The sequence below is a fragment of the Macrotis lagotis genome, chromosome 3 (assembly GCF_037893015.1).
Source record: "Macrotis lagotis isolate mMagLag1 chromosome 3, bilby.v1.9.chrom.fasta, whole genome shotgun sequence".
NCBI lineage: Eukaryota > Metazoa > Chordata > Mammalia > Peramelemorphia > Peramelidae > Macrotis > Macrotis lagotis.
In genome coordinates, this window is record NC_133660.1 from 107,579,594 (window position 1) to 107,595,135 (window position 15,542).

At 35.7% G+C, this 15,542-nt stretch overlaps 1 long non-coding RNA gene across 1 annotated transcript; it reads left to right on the forward strand.

The window, feature by feature from the left end:
• Positions 1-9,883: 9,883 nt before the first annotated feature.
• On the forward strand, positions 9,884-10,709 carry LOC141516192 (uncharacterized). Its single transcript, XR_012476623.1, has 3 exons — positions 9,884-10,146; positions 10,382-10,523; positions 10,656-10,709. It is a non-coding gene; the product is annotated as an uncharacterized LOC141516192 (long non-coding RNA).
• The last annotated feature ends 4,833 nt before the right edge of the window (positions 10,710-15,542 follow it).

Genomic DNA, 15,542 nt, shown 5'->3' on the forward strand with positions numbered 1-15,542 from the left:
GACTTTTAATGAGCCAGGGGAATTTCAAATATTCCTGATGGAATGGCCAGAGCTGAAGAGATGGTTTGATCTTCAAATAGAGGATTCAGGTGAAGTATAGAGATTGGAGGAGAAGGGGAAAATATGAGGGACTTGATGATGAACTGCATGCATTCCTGCAAAAATGACACTGATAATACTCATATGAACCTTCTCATTTAATAGAGCAGGTAGAAGGAGCTTTTATAGATGAAGCACAGGAGAAGGCTGAATTCAAAGATAAAATATGGTGTAAAAATGGAGTCAATAGAAAAAAGGGAAATGTAATGGGAGAAAGAAAAAGTAGAGGGGGAATAGGCCAAGATATTTCATATAATAAGATTTTTCTTTATTACAATGAGCTATTGTAATGATATGGAAGGGGGGAAGGCCAGGGAGAATGAGGGAATCTTCGCTCTCATCAGAGGTGGCTAGGAGAGGAAACAGCATATATACTCAATGGGGTATAGACATCTGGAGTAAGAAGGAGAGAAGGGGGATGGGGGAAGGGGGGAATGTGAGTGATGGTGGAGAGGATGGACCATGGGGGGGGAGAGTGGTCAGACATAACACATTTTCTTTTTTACTTCTTGCAAGGGGCTGGGATTGGATGGCCTGTCTGGGACCATAGGGCCAGGTGGATGCTAAGCCTAAGGGGTGGTATAGGGGCTTGGGGCCTCTTGGCCCCAGGGCCGGGGATCTGTCTGCTGTGCCAGTCAGCTACCCTACAGCAGAGTCAGAGTGAAAGGAGAGAGAAAATATAGTACATGGTAATGGAGAAATACAAAAGGAGGGAGTTGCAATCAGCAATGGCAATGGTGGAAAAACATGGAAATAACTTTTGTGATGAACTTATCATAAAGTATGTGATCCACCCATGACAGAGCTGGTGGTGTTGGAGCATAGACTGAAGCATATTTATTATTATTGTTATTATTGTTGTTGTTGTTGTTATTTTGGGGGGTACAGGGTAAATGGGGCTGGGTGGCCTGCCTGGGGCTGCATATCAGGGTGATCATTGGGTATCTGAGACTGGATTTGGACCTGGGTGCTCCTGGCTCGGGGGCCAGTGCTCCGTCTGCCACCCGGCCACCCCTACTATTATTACTACTTTATTTTATTTTGGGTCTTTCCCCCCCTTTTTTTTTTTTGGTTTTTGCAGGTCAGTGGGGTTGGGGTGGCTTGCATGTCACATATTTGGGTGATTGTTGGGTGTATGGGGCCGGATTTGGGCTCAGGTGCTCCTGGCTCTGGGACTGTCCATTGCGCCACCTGGCCATACCTACAATTATTACTATTTTTTTTAATTTTAATTTTAATTTTTTTCTCTCCCCTTTATCGCTCAAGAGAGTCTATATTTTGGGGGGAGGGGGTATTTTGTTTACTCTTAAACAAGAATATTTTATTAATGTATAAAACATTATTTGTACAAAATGAGAATAAATAAATATTAAATAAAAAAATAAAAAATAAAAATAATAAAAGATAAGTCAAACTTTTTGTGGACTTCTTGTCCAAAAGAATGTTTACCCTAAAGACCCTATTAGAAAAATCATAAAGGAATCATTTCTCAATTATACTTTTGATGGAAATGTTCTAATCATATAAAAATGATACTATGCATATCTTCATATAATCTTAGAGGATCTTATAGGTCCAATAGATAAAGAAACTGAGACCAGGGGAAATGATATTAGCTAGGTCTCATCCATACAAAACCTCTTATTTATTTGAGGAATAAAACTCAGTTTTTCAGGGGGTTTCTTATGTAACTTGAAGACCCATTGTTTTTAAAATATCTATAGATCAGAAGCATCTCATCTGTCATATTTAAGAAAAAAATTTGTCCCTGTGGGAAAGAGTGTGAATCCTGAAAGACCTGTTAGCTTTTGACCAGTTTGCTTCAGGCAGTTGGGCTCTGACTGGTCATTCCTTTCTTCAGTTTATTAATGAATCTGTTCCTCCACCTTAGGTGGGGTAATCAAAGACTCCTTTTCTTAATAGTCTTGAATTGGAGGATGGGGCATTGAAAAGTTAATATCTCTCTTTAAGGATGCTTTTGAAAACAATGGTGATTTATGTCTGTTAACCATTTTGTCTTCAGTACCTAATAATTTACTCTCCAAGTAATTAAGAGACTTCCTAGAATACCCTAGAGCAAAGTTTTTCAACTTTTTTTGCATCTGTCATAGACTCCTTTGGAAGTATGGTGAAGCCTATAAACCTCTTCTGAAAATAATATATTTTTAAAATATATTAAATATAAAGTATAGGATTACAAGGAAAATAATTATATTCAAATATCATCTTCTAAATATTAACAACCTTCCAAGTTAAAATGCCTGTTCAAGGGTAAGGAGTTACTAAAACTTGTCCAGAATTTTTTGAGTAATTAATGGAACCTCCCATTCTGGCCCTCTTATTCATGAACTGGAATTCTTCCCAGGCATCTATAAAGTGAAATGGAAAAAGCTTCTTCAGAAAGGAAGAGAGGTTTATTATGCAAAGGTTGGGGGTTGGTGATTGGCTGATACTAGCAGCTCATTCCAGTTTTCTTGAAAAAAGTTAAGAAAAGATCTTGTTGTCATCCTCTTAGTGAAATGGATGGAGTGGCTATTTTTTCCATCCTGAAATGGAGTAGCAATGAATTTTCTGATGAACTAAAGTCCATGAAAGGCAAAGAAATGAGCCAAGGTATCATGGACAAAGGAGTAGTCACTGGCAATGGTGACTGAATCTTTGGAACAAAGTAGGTTCTTTATAAATGCTTGTAGTACTCCTCCCAACTAAAATTCCATGTTCTTTCAGGAAAAATTTCCCAATTCTTCATAATTCTAGTACTTTCCCTCTGCTAATTATTTCCAATTTATCCTGTGTTCAGCTAGTTTCAAATATAACTGTTTGTATATTTCTTCCTTATTCGGTTGTAAGCTCCTTAATAACAAGGCCTTTGATGCTTTTTGTATTTTTAATGCTTGGCATAGTATATGGTACATAATAGGCACTTATAAATGTTTATTAGCTAACAAGGAGAAAGATGGCATTGTGGACTGGTTACACAGAAACCAACAAAAGAAGCAGAAAATAACAGGTCTAATTTGGCCATTCATTGATATCATTAGCCCAGGATTAACTCCCTTTAGACCACAGAGAAAAACTGAGTCTACACTTCTACTTTTAGAGGTTAATTCGTTCTGATGGGGTGGAGGAAAAAGAATAGACTCTAAAATTAGGGGATGTGTTTGGTAATATTTTGTTAAGTTGATAGTTGTTTCTGTCCTGATTAAATGGCTGTTTCAATGCTATTCTTTGATTGGGTTATTAGTATTGTGAGCAAACCAAAAACCCAGGTCCTAGTTAGCTGCAGAAGTCATCAATTTATGAGTAGGTGGAGGCAAAGAAGCCATTGTGAGTAAATGTAATTAGAAATTCCATTTCATAGGATTAATGGAGATTAATTACTCAATGATATACATCCATGTAAAGTGTAAACAGCATTGGAAAGAGGGGAGAAAAGAAAGATTCCATATTATCAGTCTCTTTAGGTAGTTCTGGGTTCTAACTTTGAAAATGATGTGGGACAATGCCAATCTTTTTTACATATCACTGAAAGGAGAAAAAAGTTCTGGGAAGAAGTTGAAAAGAGAGAACCAATCAGTGACTAATATATTCTTATCCACAGTTTACTACACCAGAGATTCTGGGAAATTTTACAGTGGTGAGATTTGAGACTATCTATTGGTTGAACTGAGTTAACTCACTTCCATAGAAAGCATTCATTCAATATATATTTTCTGACATATTCTCATATGTAGACCTTTTCTAATTTGTTTTGCTGTGACCTGGATAAATGGATATCCTTGCCATTTTCTGTGTATGGTGAAGGAATTAAGTTTTGGATAAAGCTTGAGGTTCCCTTTCCCCATTAAGTAATAGTGGTCAAGAGTTTTGTTTGAATCTTAAAGTTATATCACCTAGACCAATAAAATTTAAAGGAGCAGATAGATATTATTCTTGCTCACAACCCTCTCCCTCTGAGGAAATGGTAGGGAAGATGGTGGTGCTCTAAACAGTAATATGGAAGTTTGGAAGAGATTTGGGGAAGAAATATAATGAGTTTGGTTTTGGACATCTTGAATTTAAGATATCTATAGGACATTAGTTTTGAAAGATCTAATGGGAACTTGGTTATATGAGACTGAAATTTAGGAGGGAAGCTAAGGCTAAGTAAATAGATTTGCCAAAACATATAGAAATCGAAACCATGGAAGTTAAATGAAATTACCAAGAGAAACAGTGTAGAAAGAGAAAAGGGCCCAGAATAGAGTCCTGGGTTAAGGGGGAAGAGATCTGGATGAGGATTTAGAAAGGGAGAATGAGAAGGAATAGTAAGAGAAACATGAGGAGAGCCAGAAAAAAAGTAGTTATCATGAAAACCTAGAGCAGAGAGAGCAACAAGGAGTAAAGGGTGATTAATTATGTCAAAGCCTATATAGAGATTAAGTGGGATAATGACTGAGAAAAGGCTACTAGATTTTGCAATTAAGAACCAGCATCTTTGGAGACTACAGTTTTAGTTTAAGATAGATTTAGAAAACTAAGAAAAGGGTGAAAAAAAAATGAAGTGCAAGTCCTTATTATATTCAACCTTAAGGACTTTAACCACAAAAGGCTAGAGAGGGTGACTAGATGGCACAGTGGATAAAGCACCGGCCCTGGAGTCAGGAGTATCTGAGTTCAAATCTGGTTTCAGACACTTGATAATTACCTAGCTGTGTGGCCTTGGGTAAGCCACTTAACCCCATTTGCCTTGCAAAAACCTTTAAAAAAAAAAAAGAGAATCTAGGGACCTACATTCTATTCCTGGGGCTCCCATTCTGACTTATTCTACTATCACTGGATATTATTTTGGGGTGGCTAGGTGGCATAGTGCATAAAGCACTGGCCCTGGAGTCAGGAGTACCTGAGTTCAAATGTGACCTCAGACACTTAATAATTACCTATCTGTGTGACCTTGGGCAAGCCACTTAACCCCATTTGCCTTGCAAAAAACCTAAAAAAGGCAACTGGATAAAGGGCAATAGTTAGTGGGAATGGAGGGACAACATCAAGTTTTTTTGAGGGTGACTGAGACATGAGTAGAGAAGGTTTCTGGAGGGAGTTTGCTTACCAGAAGTTCTTTACAAAAATGAAATCAAAGGTCTTGACAAAACAAACACACACACACACACACACACACACACACACACACACACACACACACACACACGAACTAGATCCCCATGATTCCAACCAAAGTCTCATCAGGAATAAGATTATATGTGATTTATTTTGATGGTCTAGGGATCACATTTAAAGGACATTGATAAACTGGATACTAGTAATCACCCCTTTCCCTTGATGCTCTCTTTCAGACTTTCATGATACTACTTCCTTCTTGTTCTCCTCCTGCTTTTCAGACTACTTCTCAGTCTCCTTTGTTAAATCCTCTACAAAGTCTCACCACTTCACCTGATGGTCTATCCTAGACATTCTCTCTATATACTAATTCACTTGGTGGTCAAATGAGCAAACTGAATGGGTCTTGAATTTACACCATATGATGGTAAGAGAACTCAGGGAGAATTTATTCGCTCTCTGCAAGTATCTGAAAGATTTTTTTTTTTATGAGGAAGCCATATTAGATGTATTTTACCCCAGAGAATAAAAATCAGAAGTAGTGAGTGAAAGTTCCAAGAAGGCAAATTTTGGTCTGATTAAGGACAATTTCCTTTTAATTCTCTTTATGTTCCAAATTTTATGCAGTTCATCCTGTTGATGAGCACCATTTTTTGTGATTTTTTTGTTATCATATAAAGTGTTGATACATTTTTGTATATGCAGATCTTTACTCTTTCTTTGTAGTGACTTTTTTTGGCTATAGTTTAAATTGCTTTCCAGAATGGTGGCACTAATTTACAGTTAGACATTTCAAAGGGAGTCTCCTGTAGACTGTTAAAAATCAAGATGTTCCAAATTGAACTCATTGACTTTCCTCTCCAGCCCTTCCTTCTTCCAAATATCCATAATCCTATTGAGGAGGACAGCTAGATGACTTGGATAGATTCCAAGTAGCCTTGGAATCAGGAAGTTGGGAGTTAGAATCTAGCCTCTGACACTTAATAGCTGTGTGACCTTGGGCAAGTTAGTTAACACTGATTGTCCCAAATCCAGGGCCATCTCCAGTTGTCCTGCTTCATATCTGGCCACTGGACCCAAATGACTCTAGAGGAGAGAGTGAGGCAGGTGACTTAGCACTTGCCTTCACTCAAATCCAATTCATGTGCTTGTCATGGCATCACCTTACTAATGCCGTGATCTTTTTTGAGAATTAAAGACAAACATTATTATTATTATTATTATTATTATTATTATTATTATTATTATTGATACTATTGTGGGAACTACCATTCTCTCATTTTCTCAGACTTACAATTTAGCTATCAAATTTGATTCCCTAATCCCACTTCCTCTTTCCATTACTAGTGAAATTGACTTCTCAGTATCTGTTGAAAGAATGTATGATCTCAGAAAGAGGAGGGAATGCCATTTATGCTTTGGATTCCTTAATCTACAACAGGGCTACATAATATATTAGCCATTGCCCAACATTGAATTCAAATATCTTTGTCCTAACATAAGCTTAAAGACAATAGACACACTATTTTTCTTGGATTTAATAAATCAATGTGACTAGTTTACAATACTCACCATAGAATATTTTGACCTTTTACTGTTAGTTTCCTTTAAAGAGAAAGAAAACAGAAAGGAATTAATATGGGGGACCAAAAGAATGAATGAGAGTTTTTCCATTTTAACACAGATCAGTTTCAGTTTAACGATGTGTAATAACTATTAATGAAACACATTTGAAGTTTCTAACTTGCCTTGGAGTTGTATAGTTAATGTTTCCTAGACTTAGCCAAATGGAAAACCATCAGACCATTTTTCCTCTTCCTTTCCTTCCCCCCTTCCTTTTTTCTCTTCCAGATTTGCCTTTTCAGATTCATAACAAAGGTTTTAGAACTGGCTGAAACTGAAATGGCATCTTCAAAAAGTCGCCCCTGATTTTCTCAGATGGAAATTTTTCTCTCTATTTCCTTAAGACTTTGTACTTATCATATTCTATTTTGTATAATAATTATTGACAATATGTAAATACCATTTTGTTTCCTCTATTATACTTTGAGGTATTTGAGAAAGGCACAACATTAGTCAGGTTTCCTTGCTAACTCCTTGATATAGACATATTTTGTATAGATATATTTTGGTGGTAGCTGTGACAATTATTGACCAACTACCTATTTGCTTATGTCCTATCTGCAACATCACCCTATCTAGATAATAGCCTGAATGATAGAGATATCATAGTTCTTGCTCATATCATCCACCAACCTCATATGAGTCTTTTTAATGGTAATAATAATAATAATAATAATAATATGCACTTAGCAAATACCTGAAAAGCAAACAGAATCTTCCAAGAACCCTGAAAATCTTTGGTTGGTAATTGAAACTAATAAAAATTTTCTACATAATTAAGGGATAGGAGATGGTATTACTACTTTAGCATATAATTAATTCAGTGTTCTAAAATCACTTGAGCTCATAAGTTATTTCTCACAATTTCTGAAGATCCTTACAGAATGGTTTACCAAAAGCTTTGTTCTTATAGTTTCTTTTGAAACAGTTCAAAGGGTCATTGATTAAAGCTGGAATACACCAGGTTTAATTCTACACTGTTGTAGAGGAGGGTCAGAACTTGAACTGGATCTTCTGATCCAGAATATCAGAATCACTTTCAAGAGCAGAACAATTGATTTACCAATAGTAGACTGCAATAAGGCTAATAAGCAATTTACATTTAGGCAGTATTTTAAGGTTTATAATGTGTATTACTCAGGATTGTTTAGGATCAAATCAGTGTAATTGAATGTTACACTTGGTTAGGATTGGGTTTGGAGGCACATTTCTGATTTCATTTGTTTATGGAACACTTTCCATTCATGTAAATAAATTACTCTTATCCCTCTACCATTGCTCCATAGTTCTATCTTTGAATCCATTGTCTTTATTGGTGGCTCCTTTATCTGGTTCACTACTTCGGGCAGGGTCCCTCCATATTTCATTTCATTCCCTATTTCTTGGTCATCTTCTCACCATTTGTCTTGCCACTACTAGTATACCTTGGAATCCCTATGGCCCTACAACTACAAGTTCTAGAACCATGACTTAATAAATGCTATCATTATTGTCTCTATAGCCTCACTCAGCATTCCTGTAATTTTCTAAATCAAATATCCTTTCCTTGACAATAGTTTCCAATGTGCCTATCTCCTATTGAATCTAAGCTCCCTAAGCTCAGGGAATTTTCTTATTTTTATTTCTATATTTATTTTTATTTATATATTTATTTCTATATATTTCTATATTTATGGCTATATATTATGGCTAATATGTGATTTTTTTCAGTAAGTCAACAAATTGTCTAGTCTGTGCTAGGCACTGTGCCAGGACACTGAAAGAAGCAAAAGACTGTCCTTCTCCTCAAGGGTCACAATTTAATAGAAGAAACAACAAGAGGACAAATTTACACATTTATTCACACACTTTATTTATATAAACATGAAACATTTATATAAACATGAAAAATCAAAATAATAATTTAAAAAGGGAAAACATAAGAATTAAGAGGGATTGGGAAGTAGAATTGGGATTTTAGTTGGAACTTGAAGTAAGCCAGGAAAGTTAGTAGGTGGAGAGGAAGAGAAAGAAAAATTCAGGCATGGAGGATATGCCCAGAAACAAAAAAATTAAACAAGTATCTTCTTTGAGGAACAGCAAAGACATCTGTTTTACTGGATTGAAGTGTATGTGTCTGAGAGTAAAGTATGACAGATAAAGGTGAATGATGGAGTGCTCTAAATGACAAAATGAAACTTTTTTTCAGGATTTTGGAAGTGATAGGAAGCAACTAGCATGTATTGATGTGGAGGGGGATGTACCTGTGCATTAGGAAAATCATGCTAGTGGTGAATGAAGGTTGGATTTCAGTGGGAGAGACTTAAAGGAGATAGGCCCAATGAAAGACTATTGCAGTAGTCCAAGAGTGAGGGTTTGCACCAGGATGGTAGACAATATTTGAGGAGACATGCGAGAGTATTTGAGAGATGTTGCAAACGTAAAACCAAGAGATTTTAGCAACAGATCAGATGTGAGCAGGTGAGAGATGGTGTAGAGTCAAGGGTGACACCCAACTTGTGAACTTGAGGAACTAGGGAAGATGGTGGTACTCTGAATCGTAATTAGGAAGTTAGAAGTAGGAGGGAGGGTTGGAGGAAAGATGAGTTTGATTTTGGACATGATGAATTAAGATGTCTATTGGACATCCAGTTTGATATGCCTGAAAAGGAGTTGGATATGCAAGATTCAAGGTTAATAGAGAGGTTATGGCAGGAGAAGTAGGTTGAAAATCATTAATTAGATATGGTAATTCCATGGAGGCTGATGAGATTATCAAGTAAAGAAGTATAAAGGGAGAAGAGAAGACAGTGGGAAGCCTATGGTTGGGCAGCATGACCTGGATGAGGATTCAACTAAGGAAACCGAGGAGGAATGATCTAATATGTAAGAGAACTTGGAGTGAAGTTCTGAAAGCCTAGAGAGATAATAATATCAAGGATAAGAGGATTAGCAACAATGTTAAAGGCAGCAAGAGGTCAAGGAGAATGAGGACTGAGAAAAGACCATTGAATCTGACAATTAAGAGTTCAATGATAAACTTGGGGGTGGAAGTTTTGGTGGAATGATTAGGTCAGAAGTCAGTTTATAAGGGGTAAAGAAATAAGAGTAGAGAAAATAGAGGCAACTCTTGTGAGACAATTTTTTTAAGGAGTTTGGCCACAAAGGGCAGAAGAGCTATAGGGCTATAATTATCAAAGATGATATGAAAATTTTTTGTGGTTAGGAGAAGCAAAAACATTTTTATAGACAATAGGGAAGGAACAAGTAGACTGGAAGGGATTGAAAATAAGTGTGAGAATGAGATGGAATGGTATGAGATCATTTTGGCTGGAGGAGAGGTAGATGGTAAGCAAGACCTCTTTGTATAAGTTGAGATAAAGGAAGAGATAGCAGTGGAAGGTATTTGAGTGGTATGAAATGAGGAAGAGCAAGGAATAAGGAGTTCACAGTGAATGGCCTCATCTTTTTCTTGTAAAACATGGGGCAAGGGTCTCAGCTAAGAGGGTGGCAGAATGGAAATTGAAAATGAATCTAACAAGAGAGTATAACTTTTCACATGTTTTTGCTCCTCTTTTTTCAGGTCATACTTGCATTAGGAGATGGAAGACAATTGATGGAAGATGGTCAGGGAAGGGTCACGATGAAAAGAAAGTTGTTCTTCTGTGCACTCCATGGAGACTCCATATTAGAGGAAGAAATCAGACATGTAGCAGAAGCAGAAGGTAGAAGTTGTCTTTCCTGGCACAGATAGAAATGAGACCAGTGACCTTTAGTAACCTTATCTCAAAGGATACTCCCAGTTGGAGTTGGAAAGCACTTGGTTATTGGAAGGTCTGGTTCCTTTTCTTCACCAGATGCTGATATGAAGAAGGAGGTGCACATCTGGGTCTGTGGGGCACATGGTCCCTTTCCATCAGAGAACACAATCAGTAGGAGAGGAAAGGATTTGGTAAGAGAAGTTTTTGATTCTCTTCTAACTCAAGACTAGGGTTACTTCATTCATCTGTAACTAAAGAGTTTTAAAATTTGGGGGATGAATGCGATCCCTGAAAGATAAGTGATATTCCCAAGTCAAAAGGCTAGTCTTTGTCAGAGGAAGGACTTAAATCCAGGTCTTCTTGATTTCAAGACTAAATTTTTGTCCAATTTCTTCCAGATTACTTTCCAATTTTCCCTACAATATTTATCAGATAATGAGTTCTTATCCCTAAACCTAAAGTCTTTACACTTCTCAAGTACAAACTTACTATATTTATTTGCTGTTGCAAATTGTATGTGTACTCTGTTGCATTAGTCTACCTTTCTATTTCTTAGTACCATATAATTGTGATAATTATAGTCTTGTAATATAGGTTAGGATCTGATACTGCTAAGCCTCCTTCATTTATATTTTTTCATTATTTAATATTCTTAACTTTTTGTTCTTCCAAGTGAATTTTGTTGATTTTTTTTCCCTAATGCAGCAAAATAATTTTTTTTGGTAATTTAATTGTGTTGGCATTAAATATATAAATTAATTTAGGAAAAATTGTCATTTTTATTATATTGATCCTGTCTATCCACGAACATTTAATAGCCCTCCAATTATTTAAATCTGATTTTATTTGTATGAAAAATTTTTTAAAATAATTTTGTTCATTTAGTTCCTAGATTTGTTTTGGTAAGTTTACTCCTAGGTGTGTTTTACTATCTAGAGTTATTTTAAATGTGATATATTCTATTTTCTCTTCCTGCAGGATTTTGTTTGGGATAAATAGGAATGCCAGTGATTTATATGGATTTAATTTGTACCCTACTACTTTGCTAAAATTATCTCAACTAATTTTTTAGTAGAGTCTTTGAGATTTTCCAAGTATTTCATAATATCTTTTGCAAAAAGTTTTTATTACTTCATTCCTTATTCTGATTCTTTCAATTCCTTTTCTTCCCTTGTTGTTACTGCTAGTAATTCCAATAAAGTAAGGAAAAATTAGGTCATATTAATTCTAGTTCTTAGGTAATACTACGCCAAACAAAGAATAAATCATTTGTGTTCACAAATATATGATTGGGACATACAGTGATATCATATTTAAAGAATCCCCTAAGAATGAAGAGAATTAAGATCCCTTAAACAAAATCATTTATATTTTAGCAAATCATGTGAAGTAAAATTACATTTATTTAAAACTAAATGACAAAAGAAAACTTTGTGATCAGATTCTATTTGTGCCAGTATAATTGGTGATAAATAGTGTTGATAAGAAACAGAACTGTAAATCTGAGAAGTTTTTCTTGTCATCTTCCATGTCATTTTCTAAAGTTATCTTTCTTGGTTTCCCTAATCCAACATCTTTTAAGGCAATAAATATAAGGGGGTGTCCCATTCCTGTTAAAAAAATTTACTTTTTTAAAACTTATTGATTGATAGAGAAGTATGAATGACTTTTTAGGATATGAAGCATTTTGTTTATGAGGTATTTGCTTTTAAGTCTTTTATTTTTAACTGTAAGTGTTTTTTTGTGTTAAAAGAATTTTAGGCAGTAGCAAGCAGGGGGCAGAAAGAGTTAGACTTCACTTTCTGATGGAAAAAACTAAGGCACAGAGGGGCACAGGGTAAAGTCCAGGTTCACATGGCTAGTAAGTTTCTGAGGTATGATTTGCACGCACATCTTTCTGACTCCAAGTCCAATACTATAAAAGTTGATTCCAAACTAATGCTAGGAGAAAGAAATAGAATAACCCAATGCCACATAGCAAGATTTGATACTTTTGATCCTACCATGCTCTTTCTGTTGTTGCAGGCTGAGATAGAGGAGTTTCTGTATATTTCTTCTGTTGTCTCCTAGTATATGACTCGGGGAGTAGGTGCTGACAAGTTCCTGGTTGAGTTCCTGGCAGAAGAGGAGCTGATGATCTTTGAAAGTGGCTTTTTCCCCATTTAACAAAGTGAAGGATAGTGATCCTCCAAAGATGCCACTTCTCCTCTGCAGTGAAAGAAATAGGCTTTGTAATCTAAATTGGCTTTGACCATGTATAGTTAGTGCTTTTAGAATAACTTATGCTTTGCATCTTTTGCTTTGGTCAGCATTTGAATATGAGCTCTTTCTTCTCTTTCTAAAAAGTTGAAGAGGCAAAGCCCTATTTCCTTGGAAACTCCAGGTCTAACCCCTTCGTTCCAAGCTAATGGTCTGCCTTCACTTCTTTCCCTCAAATTTCCATTTTTTCAGTTTTTGTTTAAATGTTCCAAGTCTAGTGTTTTTTTTGACTATATCCATGAAAATTTAAATTAAAAGGTGAAAAAGTCAATTTCGGTGGCTGATTCCCATTTATAATTGCCAAATATTCATTGATTGATTTTGCTAAATATGCTAGACTTTATAGTATGCTAATAAAGTGGAATATATTTTGATGTAAAAAGCAAGTATAAAGAATTCAGAGAAGCAGGAGGTTTTTTTTGAAGTGATATAGAATAAAGTAAGCAGAACTAAAAACAATGCAAGTTGTCCCAAATCAAACTGCCTTAAGGGTTTGAGGAGGCCTTGTATATATAAAGTGATATTAGTGAAAACTTTGTGATGTTAATGAAAACTTTGATTAATTGTATCATCAGTTTTGGTTGCAGAGGATAGATGATGAAACATATTTTCTTTGTTTTGAGTAGAAAGGTGGGAGATTACTGATACAGAATGATACATTTTCTCCCAGAAGCACTCGCTGTGCTGATAGGTTTTGATATATCTTTTTTTCCTTCCTCATAAGGCAGGGTTCAATAAAACATTTATCTATATCTACCATGATATCTATTTATGCATACACACATGTGTGTTATATTTACTTTCAAAGTCGTATATTTATTTTTGTAAGTGTTCTCTGATTTTAAAAAATGGCCTTCTCTCAGTTCTTAATATAGCTAAGAAGAAAAAGTATAAATTTGATTCAATATGGCATCTATATTTTTAAAAAGATACATTAACCAATCTTAGTAACAAGAATAACTTATTGATACCATTATTTTATTTTTTAAAAGAAATATCTAATTGGTACTTTTTCATATTTGTCTCATTGCTTACTGATTCCCTCTTTCCATCCTGTCTCCGAGAGAGACATTTTCTATAACAATTTGTATCTCTTACCAAGAAGAGATAAATTTATTGTGATTTTCTATTTCAAAATAAGAATGAATACTCTTCTCTAACTCCTCACCCTAAATGTGTTTTCACTCATAATCCCCATAGAGGAAAAATTATGGTTTAGCCCAATGTTCCCATATTCCAAGGTCTGGAAACTTCCAGCCAGCCCTCTGACCATATTGATCTGGATTTTGTCAAGACAACCATAGACAAGACTCAAAATTCTACAAATCTAGTAGTATTTTAGGGGTAAATCAATTTAATATTTGATCAAATATTAATATCCAAATGTCCCTTGGCAGAAAAAAGGTTCCTTATCTCTGCCATAATCAAAACATCACAGGGCGGCTAGGTGGCACAGTGGATAAAGCATAGGCCCTGGAGTCAGGAATACCTGGGTTCAAATTCATTCTCAAACACTTAATAATTACATAGCTGTGTGGCCTTGGGCAAGCCACTTAACCCCATTTGCCTTGCAAAAGCCTTAAAAAAAACAAACAAAAAAACCAAACATAATCAAAACATCAAAGGCAAGATGGAAGCAAATTATTGTAATATCTCTGGAGTGGGGTGGACTAGTCTCAGTTTCTATTGTTTCTCTTCCTCCTCTATAGGCTAATTATAATGAGACATCAGAAATTCAAGATTGAACCACTTGGTCTGAACTTTCAGGACAGAATTTTCAAGCTGGAGCAAGAAGAGTTTTTTTCCTTTGATTGGGTACTATCTTGTGATAATCCTCTCACAAAAGAACACATCTTGGGAGGACAAGTTCCCCTGTCTCTTGTTTTCTATTATTGGGTTCATAATGCCCAAGTCCCCACTGGAAATGTGACTGTCGGAAGAGAGAAACCTTGCCAGGAGCCAGGTTTCTGTATAAGGAAAGGGCCTGTTGGAGCTATGGGTTGGGGAAAGCTCCTTAATGATTTAGAATAATATAAATAATATATCCGAATGATGGGGAAAAGATCAATATTCAACTTTTATTGATAAATAATAGGAAAGAGTTGGAAAGAAGGATGGGAATCAGGGGAGAAAAAGATAAAATACATAAGTCAGACATAGACATGATGATATATTAAAACTCATTCGTGGGCAGTACTTTATCGGCAGTCATAGAGATTAGTCAAGTGGAGAAGGGATATCTAGTCCAAAATAATAGGGTTTGAGTGCTGGAGTGCTGGGCCTGGAATCAGGAAGACTTGAGTTTAAATCACATCTCAGATACTTACTAGCTGTGTAACCCTTGGGCAAGTCACTACCTCTGCCTCAGTTTCTTCAACTGTAAAATGGGGACCCTGGAGAAAAAAAAATAAAGCCATTCTAGTATCTTTGCCAATAAAATCCCAGAAAAATAGGGTCTCAAAGAGTCTAGTGCAAGGAAATCACAAAAGTGACAACAAACACATCTGATAGGATATATATAAAACTGGATTTGGTGTTTGCCTAGAACTGGTTGATTTATATATCAAAGTTCAGGGGACATAGGGTTCTTGAGTGTAGGGGGCAAAGGCAAACTGATATTTGACAAGATAGTATTTAGGGGTACACCTTAGTATTAACTTTAAATATATTGCTGTCAGTATCTTTCCATGGTTTAATCTTATAGCTATGGTTTCCATAAATAAA